Genomic DNA, 21,008 nt, shown 5'->3' on the forward strand with positions numbered 1-21,008 from the left:
CCAGGTAAAAAAATCTCACCTTGACATTTATAGATCCTTTCCCAAGAGTGCTAGGAAGGTGTGATTTGAAGCTATCATTTGGCTGAAGCTTCAGTCAGTTCAGTTGCTCAGTTGTGTCTGACTCTTTGCGACCCCATGGGCTGCAGCACACCAGACTTCCCTGTCCATCACCATCTCCTGGAACTTGCTCAAACTCATGTCCATCGAGTCAGTGATGCCATCCAACCATCTTATCCTTTGTCATCCCCTTCTTCTCCTGCCTTCAATCTTTCCCAGCATCAGAGTCTTTTCCAATGAGTCCATTCTTCGTATCTGGTGGCTAAAGTATTGGAGTTTCAGCTTCAGCATTAGTCCTTCCAATGAATATTCAGGACTGATTTCCTTTAGGATTGACTGGTTTGATCTCCTTGCAGTCCAAAGGACTCTCAAGAGTCTTCTCCAGGACCACAATTCAAAAACATTAATTCTTTGATACTCAGCCTTCTTAATGGTCCAACTCTCCCATCTGTACATGACTACTGGAAAAACCACAGCTCTGACTGATTAAACAGACTTTTGTTGGCAAAGAGCTGTCTCTGCTTTTGAATATGCTGTCTAGGTTTGTCATAGCTTTCCTTCCAAGAAGCAACTGTCTTTTAACTTCATGGCTGTAGTCACTGTCTGCAGTGACTTTGGAGCCCAAGAAAATAAAATCTGTCACTGCTTCCACCTTTTCCCTTTCTATTTGCCATGAAGTTATGGGACCAGATGCCACTGTGTCTTTAGTGACCTCTGACTCATTACCACCACTTTCTTAATTGTCACCATCAAAAGTAAAACAGTATTACCAGTGGCAGCCATGCTTTCTATTTCTAAAGCTTTCTTTCCAATGACTCCTCTGTTCTTCATCTTAGGGTTTTCCATTCTCCAAACATTATGAGAGTACATTGCTTTTTATAATTGGAAAAATATATCAGCAGTGTGAAAACATTCGGAATTCTACAAACGCAATGTCTGGTTCCAGGGAAATGGTGGCCTGAGATGACATAAGTGCTTCCATCTAAAACATAAAGAAACCAATGAAATATTAACACCTGAAAAATGTACAGAGGGATTCAGCAGAATGAAAAGGAAGGGCTTGGACCAGAACATAACCTGGGAGAGTAAGCATGTGAACTGTAGATATCCTCCATAGAGCAGTGAGTCTGGAAGAGGGGGATGGCTGCCGGGGTCAAAGAGGGACAGACGCCGGGGTCAGAGTAGGGTGGACACTGCGGTCAAAGAGGGATGGATGCCAGGGTCAGAGAGGGATGGACGCCAGGGTCAGAGAGGGAGAGACGGAGTCAGAGAGGAGCAGACGTCGGAGTCAGAGAGGGACAGATGCCAGGGTCAGAGTGGGGCGGATGCTGGGGTCAGAGAGGGACAGACGTTGGGGTCAGAGAGGGGCGGACACTGGGGTCACAGAGGGATGGACACCGGGGTCAGAAAGGGACAGACATCGGGGTTAGAGCGGGATGGATGCCTGGGTCAGAGAGGGGCGGATGCTGGGGTCACAGAGGGATGGACACCAGGGTCAGAGAGGGACAGACATCGGGGTTAGAGCAGGATGGATGCCTGAGTCAGAGAGGGATGGATGCCGGGGTCAGAGAGGGACAGACGGAGTCAGAGAGGGGCAGACATCGGAGTCAGAGAGAGACAGACATTGGGGTCAGAGAGGGGTGGATGCTGGGGTCACAGAGGGATGGACACCGGGGTCAGAGAGGGACAGACATCGGGGTTAGAGCGGGATGGATGCCTGGGTCAGAGAGGGATGGACCCCGGTGTCAGAGAGGGACAGACGGAGTCAGAGAGGGGCAGACGTCAGAGTCAGAGAGGGACAGATGCCGGGGTCAGAGTGGGGTGGATGCTGGGGTCAGAGAGGGACAGACATTGGGGTCAGAGAGGGGCGGACGCTGGGGTCACAGAGGGATGGACACCTGAGTCAGAGAGGGATAGACATCGGGGTTAGAGCGGGATGGATGCCTAGGTCAGAGAGGGATGGACACTGGGGTCAGAGAGGGGTGGATGCTGGGGTCAGAGAGGGACAGACGTTGGGGTCAGAGAGGGGTGGATGCTGGGGTCAGAGAGGGATGGAAACCGGGGTCAGAGAGGGGTGAATGCTGGGGTCACAGAGGGACAGATACTTGAGTCAGAGAGGGTAAGACACTGGGGTCAGAGAGGGATGGACATTGGGGTCAGAGTGGGATGGACGCTGCAGTTAGAGAGGGATGGATGCAGGGGTCCTGGGTTGTAATATCTGTGCAGAAAAGGGCATGAGGTCTTGGGTCCAATTGCCTGGATGGTTGGGGCTCTGACCTTTGTCGAGAGCAAGACCATTGGGATGGGGGGGCGGAGTTTAACTGGCCGCAGAAAGAAGTGGAACTCAGCCCACACAGAGCGGGTGAGGCTGATTGGAAAATTGAACCTCCAAGTCTGTTCCTCTGATGAATTTGGAGTCTAAACTTTTATGGCTAACATGATCTTTCATATTTTTAAAAATATAAATTTATTTATGTTTTCATACTGTTCATGGGGTTCTCATGGCAGGAATACTGGAGTGGTTTGCCATTCCCTCCTCCAGTGGACCATATTTTGTCAGAACTCTCCACTATGACTTGTCTGTTTCGGGTGGCCCTATACGGCATGGCTCATAGATCAAACCAGTCAATTCTAAAGGAAATCAACCCTTAACACTCACTGGAAGGACTGATGCTGAAGGACTCAATGGACATGAATTTGAGTGAACTCTGGGAGATAGTGAAGGACAGGGAAACCTGGCTGGCTACAGTCCATGGGGTTGCAAAGAGTTGGACATGACTTAGTGACTGAATGACAACAACTACAACAACAGAATTTATTTACAGCAGAAATTATACATTGCAAGGGAAAATATGAGCCCTGGATTCTGGAAGTTTCTGTCTAGAGTTTTGTCTTGGGCATTTGTTTCTGTCATGATCAGAAGGGCAGCCCCACTTGGGACCACTTTCTCAGCTTGGCTTCCTCCAGGGCCTCCCCTGGACTCTGGTGTAAACTTAGCTTCATGGAAGGGCAAGGGCCACCCTGGCTCCTGGTGCACAGCCTAGCACCTGACACCTGTCCCAGGTGTTGGATGAATGCCATTGAGTGAGAGGATGAAGGGGTTGCCACTTCTGAGACTCTGCCCCAAAGTTTAAACAGAAACTCACTATTATTGGGTGAAAATGACTTGAAGAAAAGAACACAGTGGAGAATATCTTCCATTCAGTTTAACATTATGAAAGAATGAATAGCTGTTTTAAGACATTTCCCTCTGTGATGTGAGTCAGGCCCTTTCTCCTCTGTGTGTCTGCAGCGTCCTGACACGGAAGGCGGGGCGATTCTCTTAAACAAAGGATCTTTAATAAAGAAGATTTATCATTCCTAAGGCTTCTGTTCTGACTGTCGGGCCCACGGTGGAGAGACAGAGAGGTGGTTTGGGGTTTCTAAAGCTCCTGTGTCACATGAGATACAAAGAGATAATTAGAACTTTGGGTGAGAAGATAATAGAGAGAGATGGGGAAGAAGGAAGATGGAGAATGAGCCGGGAGCAGGCAGGGTGCATTTAGTCCTTGGTGTCATGAGAAAGAAAAGCTGAGGACCTTCACCTGCCTTCCTGCTGCGCCTGGGTGCTCTGATCCTGACAGGCTCAGAGAGAGAGGGTAGCGAGGGCTGTGGGGGGTCAGTGGGAAGCCCTCCTCCGCAGCCCCAGTCCTTTTCTGAGAAAGTGGTCCATGCTGCTGCATAGCATCCTCCCTCCCCCACCATGGCATCACGTGCCAGACACATTGTACTCTTCCTCATTCTACACCAACCAGCCACGTTGGCTGGGACCAGGTCCAAGTGGAGGCCGGGCCTCCCGGGGAGAAGAGATGCTCAGGGGACAATAGGCCAACAGCCAGGTACTGGGGCAGGAGCCGGACCCTGTGCTTAGGTAGGAGCTGCTGGCCAGGTGCACACCCAACACTCGTGGAGACTGAGCTGGACCTGCTGGGGGCGGTTCTGTCTCTGCCGTGGGGTCCTTGTCATCGCTGAAGAAGTCTCCGCCCCAACTAGCGTGGTGAAAAAATGGACAAACTCCTTCAGTTCACCTGGTGTTAAAACTGGTAAAATTCTGGGCAAACTGGGACAAGCTGGTCTTTGTAGTGGTGGGCTGCTGAAGGCAAGGGCTCCAGATTTCAGCCTGTGGTCGCATGAGACCAGAGGAAGGTGCTGATGAAACCAAGCAGGACACTGTGGGCCTTCCTGGGCAGACCCCCTGCCCTTGTCCTCCACCTGCCTCTTGCTTGCAGAAAATTTTAACTTCCTGAGTCTTTCCGGAGTTCTGAAGAGAAAATTTAATCAGAGAGGTGAGAAAATGCAGAAACAAAGTAAAACAGTCAAGCAAGACAAAATAATAATAGTTAAACCATAAAACAAAGTCAAGGAGCTTTAGTTCCTCCTCAAGGGCTATAGATAATATTCTGAGCCAAATCGTTGAGTTATGTCACAAATATTGGAACCTCCACCAGGTGGAGGAAGTTAACTACATGCTAGACAGCATATTAAAAAGCAGAGACATCACTTTGTCGACAAAGGTCCATATAGTCAAAGCTATAGTTTTTCCAGGAGTCATGTACAGATGGGAGAGTTAGACCATAAAGAAGGCTGAGCCTTGAAGAATTAATGCTTTTAAATTGTGGTGCTGGAGAAGACTGTTGAGAGTCTCTTGGACAGCAAGGAGATCAAACCAGTCAATCCTAAAGGAAATCAACCCTGAATATTTATTGGAAGAACTGTTGCTAACATTGCAGCTCAAATACTTTGGCCACCTGATGTGAAGCACCAACTCATTGGAAAAGACTCTGATGCTGGTAAAGTTTGAAGGCAAAAGGAGAAGGGGGCGACAGAGAATGAGATAGTTGGATAGTATCACTGACTCAATGGACCTGAGTTTGAGAAAACTCCAGGAGATGGTGAAGGACAGGGAAACTTGGAATGCTGCAGTCCATGGAGTTGCAAAGAGTTGGACATGACTGAGTGACTGAAAAACAACAACTCCCCACAAAGGCGACACAGCACTGTCCCTGGTATGATTTATTGACATAGCTTGAATTTAAAAAGACAGAGTTCATTTTGGGAGAAGGAGCAGGGAACTGGGAATCTGATTTGACCGCACGTCTTCTATGGAGGATTGGGGACTTGCCTGAGGTCACTGAGCTAAAAAGAGGCAGGACCAGAACTTGATATCTCCCTTTGGCAGGGAAGGAGCCAGGATTTGCCCTGTGTTGTGCCCCAGGTTGAGGAGAATCAGGTCAATAACCCATGTGGGCCAGGGCTGTGGGGCTGAGCTCTTCTTAACTGGGCATGCATTTGCCTGTGTTCAGGGTGAGGCCTGGGCCTGCTGATGCTGTCCTGGGATGCAGGGAAGAGCATCACTTGGACTTGGTGCCCCACTCCCATCCTTCCCTGGCACCCAGTGTCGCTGGAGCTGCTGGCCTTGTGTCCCAAGGTGGGCGGGTGCTGATGGAGCCTGGGGACACAGGATCTGTTATCTTGGAAGGACTTCTCCCAGCAGCAGGTGTAGTGGGACATGTGTATTCTTCAGCCACATCAGGCTCCCAATTTGCACAGAACACAGAGGAAAGGCTGGTACATGCAGATAACAAAACATGAAACCCAGCCCTCATAGAGCAGCCTGGCACAGGGTGCAAAAATAATCAATGGTCCTGGTTGGGGGAGGGGGGCCCAGCCAGGTGAAGATCCAAACTGAGTTTTCACCCCGGGATGAGGCCCTTGGCCAAGGACTCTCCTGAGTCTGGGGTCTGGCACTGGTGGCAGGTGGCTGGGTGAGTTTCAAGGTGGAGCTGGTCACACTCAGCACCGTACACAGCCCGCATCCCAGGACAGTGGTCAAGAGCAGGCTGTGGTCCTTGCCAAGCACACTTCCAGAACCCACACCTCTGCTGTGCCCCCTTAAGGACTGAGGGTGTCTGGCCTTACAGCAGACCAATGCCTCACAGGGCAGCCAGAAGGGTCCCAGGTCTGTCCTTGGAGCAGTTTTCCACTGTAGCCAGTGATGTAAACTGCAATTTCCCTGCAAAGATGTTGTTTAGAAGCGTTTCCAAATGTCTGCGGCTGCTCTCATTAAACTATGTTTGCCTACGAATCCAAACTAACGGTATTCTATTTAATTTCCCACTCTCAAATAGCACGATGCTTAATGTAAACCAATTACTACAATTTTGCTTTCTAAGAAATCAGGAAATGTAATCAAGGAGATGCAATTTGTTTGCTTTTCATGAAATATTACAGCGTGGCAGTGACAGGAGGTGGTCTTTGGAGGGATTGGAACAAGGGTGTGTATGTATGTGTGTGTGATGCGAGTGGAGCCTTGTGTGTGTGTGTGTGTGTGTGTGATATGGGTGGAGCCCTGTGTGTGTGTGTGTGTTATGTGGGTGGAGCCATGTGTGTGCTGTGCCTGTGTGTGTTTGTGTGTGTGTGAGATGCGTGTCTCTGTGTGGGATGTAAGTGTGCCTGTGTGTATGATGTATGTATTTACCCAGAAAGTCACACACAGGCCTGAGCCAGGAAAGGCCAGGGTGGGCATGAAGGCTTGCTTACACAAACACAGAAGTATAAATATTAAATATTTTACAAAAGGCTGATCCAACAGACCTTAACTGGGAAAACTGTGGGGCTTAGGGAAGGTGAGTGACCACAGAGGTGCTTCTGCGTGATTGTCGCCCCAAAAGGCTGCGCGAGCAGAATAATAGGCATTCTATTTTAAATTCCGTTTTTTATTTTAAATGATAATTATACTGCCAGGGAGAGAGGTGGATGCCCACCTGTAGCAGTGGCCTGAGAACAGAGGACAAGCTGAGCTGAGCCTGCAGAAAAGAGGGGAAGGCTCCCTCCCTGGGAGGCCCCACAGTTCAGAGGAGCCCCAAACCCACTCTCAGACATAGCTGCCAGGGCCCTGGTGGGATTCAGTGATGAGACTAAAACATGTTCTTCTCAGCAAACTGTTCTCCCTACACCTGGACTCTGATGCCAACGGTACTTTCGAGACATGTTGGCTCCTGTCTACGAGGTGCAGTGATGGGGTCCTGGGAGAGCTTTGGAGATGCTATATGACTCCCCCAGACTCCCCACCCAGAGCTCCTCTTAGGGCCAGGGTGGTGGCGGCTAAGCAGTTCTCACCTTGGTCCTCCAGCCTCAGCTCTTGCCTGGGAGTGAATGCTCTCCGATCACTTTCTTTTTCTTCCAAAATCCCTGGAGGCTACCTATGCAGGCACCAGGAAAGGAGGCTTAGGGAGCAGCTGAGCAGAGGCAACCAGAAGGCTGGCTGGTCTCCCTACAACTGATTGTGTGAAGCCCACTCACATATGGAGGGTGATCTGCTTTCCGCAAAGTCACATAGTTACATGTTCATTTCATCTAAAGGTACCTTCACAGTTGACTGGTGTTTGCACAAACTGGACACCACGGCCTAGCCAATCTGATTGTAAAGTTACCCATCACAGCCCCCACAAGCACAGGGTGATTAAATACATGCTTCCCCCCAAACAGCCCAGACCCTCTAGGGGAGCCTCTTTTGGGGCAGGGATCCCCCTCTGTCCCTGTCCTGTGGTGTTGTGTCTGGATCCTGGGGGCTGGGGTACCCCAGGGAAAGCAGAACACTCCCAGGGCACCTCAGTTGAGTCTAGACCTGGGCAGCTCCTGAGGCCCCACTGGCCTCAATGGTGAGCCCTGGGAGCCGAGGTCACTTGTAACTGACCAGGAACTTCTGGGGAACAAGCCAGGGAACTGAATTTCTGCCTGGAGCCATCTCAGAATGGCCTGCACTTTGTTTCCTGGCCTGCAAGATGAAATGATGCATCTGGGAGAGAGATGCTGTGGGTAGGAGGCATGTCAGGACCTTGGAAGGCCCTAGGGCTCCGGCTCCTTGTCTGTCACCACCTTGTGGATCTGTCTGCCATGTCATGGGGACAGAAGTGTGGTGGTGAGCTGCAGAGGAGGGAATGCTTCCCACCCCCACCTTCCAGAAGGCTGGAGTGAGCGGGCTGCAGAGACAGCCTGTGTGTCTCTGTCCACACCTGTATCGTATCTATAATGTCTGTTTCCTAATCTATACCTATATGTGGGCATCCCTGGTAGCTTAGTGGTAAAGAATTTACCTGTCAATGCTGGAGACTTGGGTTTGATCTCTGGGTGTGGGGAAGATCCCCTGGAGAAGGGAATGGCAACCCACTCCAGTATTCTTGCCTGAGAAATCCCATGGACAGAGGAGCCTGGTGCGAGGCAGTGCATGGGGTCACAAAAGAGTTGGACGTGACTTAGGGACTAAACAGCAATGGCATACCTATATATGTCTTTATCTATTTTTTTTCTCCCTACTAGGCTGTGAAGTGGGCCCTAAATTATACATTCATATATATGTACATGGTCACATAAGTATATGTCTTTCAGGCATGCTTGAGATAACGCTTAATGACAGTGAACTTCACTCTGACGGCAGAGTCTGGCTCATTAACTTGGTTCTGGGTTTTGTGGGTGGAGCTGCCGTCTGACGGCCTGAATCTCTGGGCAGCTCCGAGGAGTCTGAGGAGGGGCTGGTTAGAGAGACCGCATGGTGAAGAAAACGGCGTTACTCCATCAGTGCTGCCTCTTAGTTCTGGACACATGAGCTGCCTCCCAGCTTCTGGAAGAATCAGGGTGAGGATCGTGACACACAGGCACCAGTGTCCCCCATCACTATCTCTCTTTTTCCCCCACCCCACCCCTACATGGGAGCCCTTGAGCCAGACCCTGCCATTGAAATGGGAGGGGAGTGACCCTAGAACATTAGCCCAGCAAAGAGCAGAGGCAGATGAGCATGCTGACCGTCTCTACACTTGACTCACTGGAAGGGGAACGGCACTAACGCTGAGGCTGGGAATGTTGAGACTGCCCACAGAGCAGCCTCACACCTTACTGATCTGAGCCAGAGTCCTGCCTTTGTGCTGATGGGGCTGTGCACTGGGGTTGCCCCTCTAGCCTCAACTTCCTCATCTGTAAAATGGGGACGATGACACCAAGCTGTGAGTTTCAAAGTCTTCAGCTCTGGAGCCAAGGTCAGGTGCCAATGTTCTCTCAGCCTCACTTTTCTCATCTATCACGTGGGCAGGACAACTCTGCGGCCAGGCCGTGTAGGAGGGGCATTGTACTACATATCTCAGAACTGATACTGATGACAAATAATTTTGTCCTCCCTTCAGCTCATCAGAGGGTGAATTTTCTAACTCTTAGAACTACTGGAAACGAACAACTTCTTTAGTGGGTGAGGACTCTGTGAAGCTGGTTGAAGTGTGACAGGAGGGCAGCTGCCCTTTCACTTTCTGCCTAGCATCAGGGGCATCACACTGGGAGCAGTTGAAGCTGGAAGGAATCACAGGGGAGGTGAGGCCCCGCCCTTGAGATGCCCTGTGAGGGTGGCTCTCCAGATGTTGACCTTGGCCTGGGCTCCAGGCACCGCCTCCAGGCCCAGCCTTTGACCTCGTTCCCGGGCCCTGCTCTTCTACTAACTGTGTCACTAACAGGACAAATGACTGAGGTTTGGGTTTTTTATTTTCCACCACATTTTGGAGCAGTATCATGATTTTCAAGGCTGAAAATATCACCCCCTCCAAAGGCAACCCAGAGACCTGGCCACTTAGCTCACAAACAGACCCAGAATTGTGGGCACCCGGGCAGGTGCCAGGGTTGCCTCCCTTCAGAGGTCCTATTTTGCTCCCTGCTCTGGGTCCAGTTGTCTGCTAAACCACAAAGAAAAGGCTTCAGACATAAAAATAAAGAAACTAGAGGTGCTCCCATGGCTCCAGGGATGGTGTCTGGAGATGCTGTGGGTGAAACAGGGGACCACTGGGACAGTGGGCAAGGGCTCCTCCATCACTTTCCTTGAAGCAAAAGACACAAAAGTGTCGCTTTTCTTTTGCACTATTTCCCCCTCCTCACCTTCAGACAGGCAGAGGGAGCGTGCCGTGGGGTGTGCAGACACCCTCCTGAGTTTCTACAGAGAAGAGCAAAACATGAAGGGCTGTCACTTGTCTTCACAGGAAAGTAAATGGCTTTGGGGTCCTGACGGCCTCTGCTTCCTGGAGCCTCGTCTGGCGTCTCCTGGCATCTCTCAGAGCTTTTGCACTTTCTAGCATCCACTCCTCCTCCCCACCCCACCCCGCTCCTCCTAGCCCTTCTAAGAAGCTGACACTAATGTCAGAGAATTTGAGCTCTGCCTCTATCCACCCACCACTTTTAGAAACATCACAGAACAACCAGGCTCCTGCCACACAGATTTAAACCTACACCATCCCCCTCCTTCCACATGAACGGCCTCTTGCCAACGACTTTCTCTGCCAACTGCTGGATGTCATGTAGCTACCCACCAGTCATGCCTACTTGGGGATCCCCAGGAACCAGAGATGGGACCTGTCCACGCTGTTCTGCTCAGGTTTTTCTGCTTACCTGGCCCTCCCCAGGGCCCCCAGCTCCAGGAACCACCCATCACTCTGGGGCCTTCTGGATCCCAGCCTTTCTGCCCCCAAACACACTGGGGATTCTGTGTCTCCAACAAGTTCCAAATACATTCACTTCTCTTCACCCTCATGCTGCGTTCTCACTTAGCCCTCCCCCCACCACCTCCTCCATTTGCTGTTGTTCAGTTGCCAAGTCGACCCTATGGACTTGCAGCACACCAGGCCTCCCTGTCCCTCACCATCTCCTGGACTTTGCCGAAGTTCACGTCCACTGAGGTGGTGATGCCTCGTCCATCAGTTCAGTTCAGTTGCTCAGTCGTGTCTGACTCTTTGAGACCCCATGGACTGCAGCATGCCAGGCCCCCCTGTCCATCACCAACTCCTGAAGTCTACCCAAACTCATGTCCATTGTGTAAGTGATGCCATCCAACCATCTCATCCTCTGTCGTCCCCTTCTCCTCCTGCCCTCAATCTTTCCCAGCATCAGGGTCTTTTCAAATGAGTTAGCTCTTCGCATCAGGTGGCCAAAGTATTGGAGTTTCAGCTTCAGCATCATCTCAAGAGTCTTCTCCAACACCAACGCCTTGTCCATGACTTCTCCTAACCTCCTCCCAATCTCCTCCCATCCATTATTTACACTGAAGCCACAGGGAGCTTTCAAAAGGACACATGTAACTACGTCACGCCCCTGCTTAACTTCCTTCAGTGACCCCAGTGTTTGCAGGAACCAGTCATAAGCCCCAGCGTGACCACGACATCCTGCACCATCTGCCTGCAGACGGCCCTACAGACCCTGACCCGTAGATGGCCCTGCCCACCAGCTCCATCCCACAAGCTCCGCCCACCCACAGGGCCCGCCCATTAAGACCCTGCTCATTAAGCCCCGCCCACAGTCCCCCGCCCCATGTAGCCCCGCCTCCCTTCGTTCTGGCCTCTCCAGCTTGAGAAGCCCAGAGCTTGATCCTCAGTGTCAGCACCTGGGACGCCCTTTGCACCCCTCTCCAGCTCTCCCGACCCCGACTCCTGTCTGCAGACCTTGGGCCAGTCTGGGACCCCTGAGGAGCCGCCTCCCTGACCCGAGTCCCTGAGATGCTGTCCTCTCAGTTCCCAGGACAAACCAGCTTTTGTCCTTTGGCTCCCTCGGGTCCTGGCCCCACCCAGACGGTCTCCCAGCTCTGGCCTCTTTCATCCTTGGCATTGCAGCTCATCCCAGAGAGGACCTGAGCCCACCACCTCCGAGAGGTGGATGGAGATGGGCTCAGGGCGTGGCAAGTGCTGCTCACACAGTTTGAAAACCCCCCGACCCGCTGAGGCCCAGGATTTCTCTCACTGGCACCCTCCACTTCCTTCTCTGGAACGTCCATTAACTTAGCTACATTTCCTGTGTCTAGAAACTTTTTTGAAAATTTGTGCCTGAGATGAAACCCAGGCTCATTCTGTCACTACATTTCGTTGGAGAAAAGAACAAACAACCTTCCAGATGTGACGGGAACAGCCCCCACACCCTCCCCTCTTCTCACTGGAAATGCGAGGTCTCCCCGGCTGTTGTCTCGGTTACATCCATGTTCTTGACAAACGACGTGCTCTTCCTTCCCCGCCTCACCTTCTCCAGGCAAGATCTCCAGATGGATGGAAGATGCCGCCCGGAGCCCCACCGCCTGCCAGCCCCCGGGGGCCAGAACATCACAAACCGCCAAGTTCCTGCAGGTGTCAATGTTTTATCTTTAATAAGTTTAAAGACAGATTAGCAACAGGGTAAGGAAGAGTCAACAAAAGCCTGTGTTTTCCTGGAATTTCTGGTTGAATTATTCATGGCCGAGAACTCCTTCTGAGAGCAGATGGCCTGTTTCAGCACCCGGTCTGGAAGGGCTCCCCTTGGGATCCTCCTGGGACTCGGCCCCCCTCTGTAGGGCATCTGCTGGAAGCTGAGGCACCCTCCCCCCATCACACTAGCATCATGGACATGCTGGGAAGTGCACAGGGAACCAGGAACTGGGGGACCTCGGGGCCCTGCAGGGTGAGGAGTGGGTGCTGAGGGGGCTAGCTAGATCCGCAGGGATGGGCCTGACCCAACACAGCCGGGCCTCCTTGGACTCTGTACCCCGAACTTCATAGGGTGGTGATAGGTCACTGAGGGGCTGCCAGGATGAGTGGTGCCGGCCCAGCGGGGGCAGCAGTGAAGGGGTAAGCAGAGAGCTCTGGGCACAGTGGAGTCTCAGGATTTCACTTGTTGGCACTCTTGGGTGACCCCCTTCCCCGGCGCCATGGTGGCTTTCTTTCCCCTCAAGGCTTTCTCTGCACTGGGAGGACCTCGCTGAGCTGACCGCAGTTCTGGGCCAATGCTCGCGCCCTCTTGGCTAGCCCTTGAAAGCTCTGCTTGTGTCTGCATGAGGGAGCCCCTCCCAGGGGATTACCTGGATAATCTGAGCCCTCACTGCCCTCACTCAGCTCCAGGTTTTGGCAGAGGCCGTGTCTTCCCAGAGCTGGGCATTCTTTTTCCTAGAGGACAGGCACCCTGTGGACCCATCCTGCCCCTCCCCCAAGCTTCCCGGAGTGCCCAGTCTCAGTGGCCTGGCAGTCCCCCCACTGCTCCCCTCCCCAGGGTCTGTCTACCCTCACTGCTGCCCTGGCGACCACTGCCCATGGCATCTGTCCAATTCAGCCTGACTGTACCATTCTGGCCCCGCTCCAAGTGCCCTCTAGTTCTAAGCCCTCTCCCCCTGCCCCACCTGGCTGTCTTCTGGGTGATCCCTGTCTTGGCTCAGCCGACATGGGGCCCTGCTTTCTGCCAGTGGGCAGTCATGTCCGGCCAGTGCAGCCCTGCCTCGCCATAGCCACTCACCCCCTGGTCAAAGTTCGTCTCTCCTCCCGAGGTCCCAGACTCCCTTGTTCTGCTGTCCACTCCACACTGGAGCCCTGATGGAAGGCCACCAGCTTCTGCCCCGCCTCTGTCCATACACATTAACAGCAGCCTTAGAGTGAAGCCAGGTTGTCCCCAGACTGCCGGCCACTAGAACGGTGGCACCACACCAGGGGCAGATAGTTGGTGTTGTTCAAGGAAGAGCTGGTGTCAAGGACACACTCGGTGGGCTCTGCGGTCAAGTTCAATGAGGCAGGGTGGCAACAGGGTAAGGCCTGGTGAAGGTGGTGGCTTCATCTTGGCTGCAGAAGATGGCCTGGTGGGGCCCTGGGGCTGGAGGGCTGCGGGGCCAGCTCTACGTTTTCCTTTCCTGTTCTGGGACAAGTCCTCTGTCCTTTTCCTCCGTCTGCCACAGCGCCTCTGTTACGCTGTCTTCTAAGCTCCTCTGCCCTCTCCTCTCAGTGCGCAAGGCCCTTATTCTGCCCTCCCCACGGATCTGCTGGGTTGTTGGTGTGTGGGCTGCTCCCACTTTTTACTCTGGGTCAGGAGACCTAGAGACCTCTGGGTCCAGGCCTCAGCCCTGCCGCTATGGCTGTTTGCTGCTGCTCAGATGCTCAGTCATGTCTGACTCTTTGCAACCCCATGGGCTGTAGGCCGCCAGACTCTGTCCATAGAGATTCTTCCACCAAGAATACTGGAGTGGGTTGCTATGTCCCCCTCCAGGGGATCTTCATAACCCAAGGATGAATCTGCATCTCTTACGTCTCTTGCATTGGCAGGCAGGTTCTTTACCACTAGCGCCACCTGGGAAGCCTCTCTGGCTGCTTGGATGTGGGCAAGTCACTTTCCAGAACTATTGTCTCAGTGATGTTGAAACCTGGGCAAGGCTGCTTACTGTGCAGCCTTCAAGGTTACTGAGGCAGTGACTGTAGGTCACAGGGAATTCTGGTGGGGAGGGGGCTGAATGAGCACATGAGGTGGACACTATGGTGTCTCCCGGGGCCTCAGGAGGTTGGTCCATCCCTCCCAGGCCACACGTATGCCTGACTGGCTCCTTTGTCAAGAAGCCATTTCCTTCTGTGCTGTAATTCTAGAATGAAAATGGCTTCTTTGTCACTCTTTCCAGGTATCATTTTGGCTTTTGGTTTGGTTTTTGCCCTGGTTGGCCGGCTGGGTCTTCATTTCCTGGGGCTGCCATAGAACAAAATAATACAGAGTGGGTGGTTTAACTGACAGACCTTTATTCTCTCGTAGTTCTGGAGGCTGGGTGGCCACGATTGAAGTATCAGCAGGGTTGACGTGCCAAGACCGCTCTCCTTGGCGTGTAGATGGCGGTCTCCTCCCCCTGTCCCCACGTGGTCTTCACTCTGCATGAGCACTCTTGGTCTCTCTTTGTGGGCCCAAATTTCCTCTTCTTATAAGGACACCAGTCAGGTTGGATTAAGGGCCACCCCAAAGACTTTGTCTAACCTTAATGACTGAGGACAAGACTGTTGGATGGCATCACCAACTCACTGGACTTGAGTTTGAGCAAGCTCTGGGAGATGGTGAAGGACAGGGTAGCCTGGCATTCTGTGGTCCATGGGGTCACAAAGAATTGGACACAATTGAGTGACTGAACGACAGCAACCACCACCTCCTTAAAGACCCTATCTCCATATACAGTTACAAGCTGAAGCACTGGGAATTAGGACTTCAACATATAAATGGGAGGGGGCACAATTCAGCCCATAACTGTTCCCCTGAACAAATCACTGCACCTCTCCAGACCTTGGGTTACTCATCAGTAAAATGGGAAGGCTGACAATGATGATGATGGTGGTAGTGATAATGGTGACGTGAGGATGTAGGTGATGATAATGGTGATGATGGTGATGACCCCTGGCTGCTAGGGTTGTTGTTTGGATCAGATGAGTCAATGAATGTAAAGCGTAGTAGTCAACATCATATAAATCTTAGTTGTTATCACTTTTTTTACTATAATGAATTTTTTAAACACATAATTACTGAAAATCCCTGTGAGCTGGCTTTTTGTTTGTCATAGACCTGAGAGTGAATCATCAAAGAGCCTGTTAGTGGCAGACACTGTGAGACATGGCGGATGTCAGCCTGACACCACAGTGGGAAAAGATTTAACAGCAGCCTCCAGACTGCACTTTCTGTAACCAAGCCAGTGCATGTATGTTCACAGAGAATTTTACTCATTTGAAAAAAGGCCCAATTATTTTCCTGAGTTAGGGAGGCAGAGAAGTGCATCATTTATTTCAGAATAGTTTCCACCTACATAGGACAAAATTTGAAAACCAGAAAGCATGACAGGCAATTCATGGAGTGTTAGGTGTATACCCTTCTCCATCTCAGTGTATTTCTGCATTTGTGCTTTTAACCTATGAGCTCTGTGACCTTGGGGAACTTGCTTAACCTCTCTGAGCCTAAGTTTATTTGTCAATAAGACTGAGATGATAGCAGCCTCGTATTAGTTTTCTGGGGCTCCTGTGACCAAGTACCACAGGCTTAGACCAACAGAAATTGATTCTCTCACAGTTCTGGAGACTAAAAGTCCAAAATCAAGGTGTCAGCCTGGTTGTGCTCACTCAGAAGCTTCCAAGGGAGGACGCTTCATTGCCTCTTTCAGCTTCTGGGGGCCCTTGGGTATTCCTTGGCTCATGATAGCTCCATTTCAATCTCTTTCTCTGTGGTCATGTGGTGATCTTGTCTCTGTGTGTCTCTCTCCTCTTTTTATGAGGACACCAGTTATGTTGGACCAGGCCACCCAATGACCTCGTCTTTAACTGGTTTCACCTGCAATGACCCTGTTTCCAGACACGGTCACATTCACAGGTGCTGGAGGTTAGAGCTTCAGTATGTCTTTTGGAGTAGGGGGCACAGTTCATCCTTTAACAAGCCCTTACTTCCTGGGGCTGCTGGGTAGACAAGTAAAGTTGGCAGATGCAAAATCATAGTTTGTGTTCATAGTACGTATTAACTGGTTTTAGCCATTATGGTGCCTCTTCCTCCTTTTTATCATCATCATCGTTATCATCCTCTTCATCACCATATCACTATCATTATCATCATCACCAAGCACCACCACCATCATCACCATCACTATCACCATCACCACCATCATCATCACCATCACCAGTGTTAACATCATTATCATCACTATTAACATCATCATCATCACCATCACAATAGTGAGGAAGGCTTTGGGAGAAGTAGAATGGGGAAATAGTACTGAAAAGAAGGTCCTTTTGGCTCTATACACTCAATAGCAGCCACCTCCCACTGCCTCTGCATGTAGAACCAGAACTGTGCCCTCCACTTCCGTGAGTGTCAAGCTAACCTCACTGCAGTCAGAGAACCAAAATGCCTCTATTGCTACACTCTGTTCACTTAACAGAATGATTGGACCACCTGCTATCTGAGTGGCATTTTATGGAGAGAAAAATAATTACTGAGACACAGTATTTTTGTCCAAGGAACACATGTTCTCCTGAAGAGGCAGATATTTATCCACCCTCTCCAGGACAAGTAGCCACACAAGAAGAGCTTGCTAGAGACAGAAACAGATTCTCTGGGATGTCAGAGCGCTGCACCCGCTCAGCTCAGGGCTGTGTCCCACAAAGAAAGCAAAGAAAATCTGACATCCTTGAGGACTTTCTGACTCATCCATTCATTGTTTCACTTAGGCCCACTTATGCCAGTCCCAGGGCGTGAAGTGACAAATGCAGTGGGAGTGATGAGCAGTGGGGATGATGACACAGAACCCGACAGTGGCTGTCGTGTAATGGAGCTCCACCTGGGCTGGCCGGGGAGGCTTCCGGAGGAGGCTGGACTTGGTGTCCTGGGAAGGGTGTGAGTGAGTACAGGAGGAGAAGAGCAGAGGGGCCCGGGTACGGCACTTTTATGGGTCACAGTCAACTGAGTGCACAGCCTGGTCACCCTTTCTAGCACCGTGGTCCTCAGGCCACATGCTACCGACATGAATAAGGCAGGAAAATTCCTATCACACTTTTAAGTCCTTTCTATTGAAAGTGAACAATAATAGTCAAAGCTTTGGCAGAAATCAGATGGTTAGAAAAACTCAATTGTGGCTGTCATTCTTCAAATCACAGAAACTATTAAGGTCACAGATAGGATTTCCTTAGGCTTAAGTTTTGTGTCATATTTTTTCTTTAAAAGTTTTACTTACAGAGTAAATCCCCTTTGAGGGTAATTAGCCAAGTTGCTCCTGGTCCATCTGATGGGATTAAATGTATCGCTGTCTCCTCTGCAGAGAGCACCTTACGTGGCCATGGTTCCACCCCCAGGTGAGAGTTGCTGCTCAGCACACTGCCTCCTGTAAGAGCAGCAGGTGGTGAGGGGCTTTGGGAGCCAGGGAACAGACAGGTCCAACAAGCCCAGTTATCATCTGTCGGTTTTGGAGCCACCATGACACCCTGAGACTAAAGTGTCTGTGATCCTGGCTACCATGTAAGCTTAGAGAGTACAGGAAGGCACATACCGCAAATTCCATACTCATGTGTAAAAACACAAAACTGGAAGTCCCTGAGCTTTGGATAAAGGGTCCATTTCAGCCTCTTCCTTTGTGTTCATTTGGCTGTCTTGTCTCAGCGTGTCTCTCTCCTCTTCTTATGAGGATGCCAGTCATGTTGGATTAGGACCACCCAATGACCTCATCTTTAACTGCAATGATCCTGTTTCCCAACAAGGTCACATTCACAAGTGCTGGGGGTTAGAGCTTCAACATATCTTTGGAGGAGGACGGGTATACAACCTTTAGCAAGCCCTTACCTCCTGGGGCAGATGCAAAATCATAGATTGTATTCATAGAAAGTCCTCAACAGGTTTTAGCCATTACTGTGCCTCTTCCTCCTCTTTATCATCATCATCATCATCACCATCATCACCATTATCATCATCAGCGTCATCACCAGCACCATCATCAGCATCAACAGCGTCATCAAGGGTCACAAGCAAAGGGCAGCCCCTGAATGGCCAGGCAACACAGCAAAGGAGATGCTGTCACAAGAACCGCTGATCCTCAGAGAGCCCTGACTGTCAGCCACTTGCCCTGCATGCCCAGCAAAGGTGTCTTGAGGGCACAGCTGCCCACTGTTTTGTATGTTTCTCAAGAGCAGAACCTGCCCACGGATCCATGCACGGGAGAGTCAGGAGCAACTTCTTGGAAAGGGTCCCAAATGTGTTCCCCTCACCCATTTTAAGCCTAAGTTCCAGCTGAAAGGCTCTGGGGAGGAGGTGGCTTGGTGAAGATGAAGATATTTGTCTGCAAAGTGCTCTGAGCTCCTGGGGAGCACTGCAGCTACATGGACGCCAGAGGGCGTCATTCTCTCCATCTTTGCTGGGAGGAGGTGGGGGTGGCCCTAAAGGCTGCTTCTATCTCTGGATCTCTGGGGACTGTCCTGCATAATTAAGGGACCATCTCAGGAGGACCGAGCTAAAGGCCCTGTACTTCAAATTCCACACAAGCAGCTAGGAGAGGAAGCTGATGTTTGGGGGCTGAGGGTGAGTCTGTTCAACAGTGCCCAGAGGTTATCCTGTTTCCGTGGGTCAGGAATTTGGTGCCCTCAACCTTCTCCCCAGCCAGTGGCCACTCTTCAGGCCAGCAGGTGGCAAACAGACTGTGGGTGGGAATGACTGTGCCTCTCCTTCGAGTTTGCCAGGACCGGTTTCTCCAAAAACTTGTCCAGGCTTCGGAGATGGCTCCCTCCATTAAGTTAAATGTCTTTAATCTGGCTCATTTCTCAGCCGTTCATTTTCATCATGCAAAGGTCAGCTGTCACCGCACAAATGTTAGACTTAATTTGTTTTCCTGATGCACATCGTATCAGTGATAATTTGGTCCATTTTTTAATCATTTGCCAACGGGGAGTTGCAGGGGTTAGGGCGCTGGCAACTGAGGTGGGGACCACGGCAAGTCTCTGGAAACACACCAAATGGCAGAGGGGCTTGATTCGAGGCAGTGAGCTTCAAGAACCTGTGCCTCTTAGTCCCTGCAGCTCTGCGGATCTGCAGTGGTGACAGCCTGGATTGGGAGCCAGGAATCTTGGGGTGGATAGAACTGCTGGTTTTTCTCAGGCATCATCAGTTATCCCACGTAAGGGTATCATCAGCTTTCTCAGCTTCCTGTCCTCTAGAGCAGGAGTTTGTGCTTTGGGAGCCATTCTTTCACTTTTCAAAGCAGACAGCAGCTCAAGGAGGCAAACGGGACCTCCCAACCCCTTCTGACCCCTCCCAGCCACCTCCTCCTCTGCTCCTCCTGCCTGTCTCCATCTCTGCTCATCTACTGGAAGTTTCTGAGCTGAAGGCTGAGATGGAGGCTTTTAGACCTTTCAGCGAGCTTTTCTTTTTTTTTTTCTTGTTTTTTTAAATTAGTTTATTCACATGTACACCCATGGTGGATTCATGTCAATGTATGACAAAACCAATACAATATTGTAAAGTCAGCGAGCTTTTCTACCTGCCTGAACTGGTAGGCGATGATCTCTCTGGGAAAGACCAGGAAGCACACCTGGGAGCTGCATGGGAAATGGAATTACATTATGTTCTCTCAGGCCCTTAACCTCTATGGAGAAATAAATTCAGACAGAAGTCAGAGTTCGTAGGTGCCACGTACTGAGTGTCCCGTTTCATCCATGCTCACACGACCACACACGGATGGGCTGGTGCAGGGCTGGACCCCTGGGAGGGTTTCTGTTCTTTATCAGATGCTGATGTCTTTCTCTACACTACGCATCTGATGGCCTGCAGCCCCTGAACTCAACTTGCTGCTGCTACTGCTGCTAAGTTGCTTCAGTCGTGTCCGACTCTGTGCGACCCCATAGACAGCAGCCCACCAGGCTCCGCCATCCCTGGGATTCTCCAGGCAAGAACACTGGAGTGGGTTGCCATTTCCTTCTCCAATGCATGAAAGTGAAAAGTGAAAGTGAAGTTGCTCAGTCGTGTCCGACTCTTCGTTACCCCATGAACTGCAGCCCACCAGGCTCCTCCATCCATGGGAGTTTCCAGGCAAGAGTACTGGAGTAGGGTGCCATTGCCTTCTCCGGAACTCAACTTACCCCTGAACTAAACTTTGAGTTAAACTCAAAGTTTAACTTGTCTCTCTGAACCAACACTTTGTTCTACCCCACCCCCACCCCCAGGTCATCACTCGGACATCACTGGTCTGCATCCTCTTCCCACTGGGTCCACCCAGGTACCTCTCCCCCGCCCCGCCATGGCTCCTAGCCCACCTCCTCTTCCCACCTCTGCTCCTGTTGCCTCAGTGGATGGAGGCCATCTGTTTTTCTCACTGGATGGTGGAATACATCCTTTACCAGATATTGGTGAAGGTACCAACTCATTGGAAAAGGCCCTCAGGCTGGGAAAGATTGAAGGCAGGAGGAGAAGGGGACGACAGGATGAGATGGTTGGGTGGCATCACCAACTCGATGGACATGAGTTTGAGCAAACTCTGATAGATAGTGAAGGACAGAAGCTTGGCGTACTGCAGTCCATGGGGTCGCAAAGAGTCGGACACGACTGAGCGGCTGAACAGCGACAACAAGCAGAATGGGTGTCCTCAATACAGGCCACCTTGGCATGTCGAATATTTTGAG

This window comes from Giraffa tippelskirchi, chromosome 5 (genome assembly GCF_054371585.1).
Source record: "Giraffa tippelskirchi isolate mGirTip1 chromosome 5, T2T-mGirTip1v1.2.pri, whole genome shotgun sequence".
Taxonomy (NCBI): domain Eukaryota; kingdom Metazoa; phylum Chordata; class Mammalia; order Artiodactyla; family Giraffidae; genus Giraffa; species Giraffa tippelskirchi.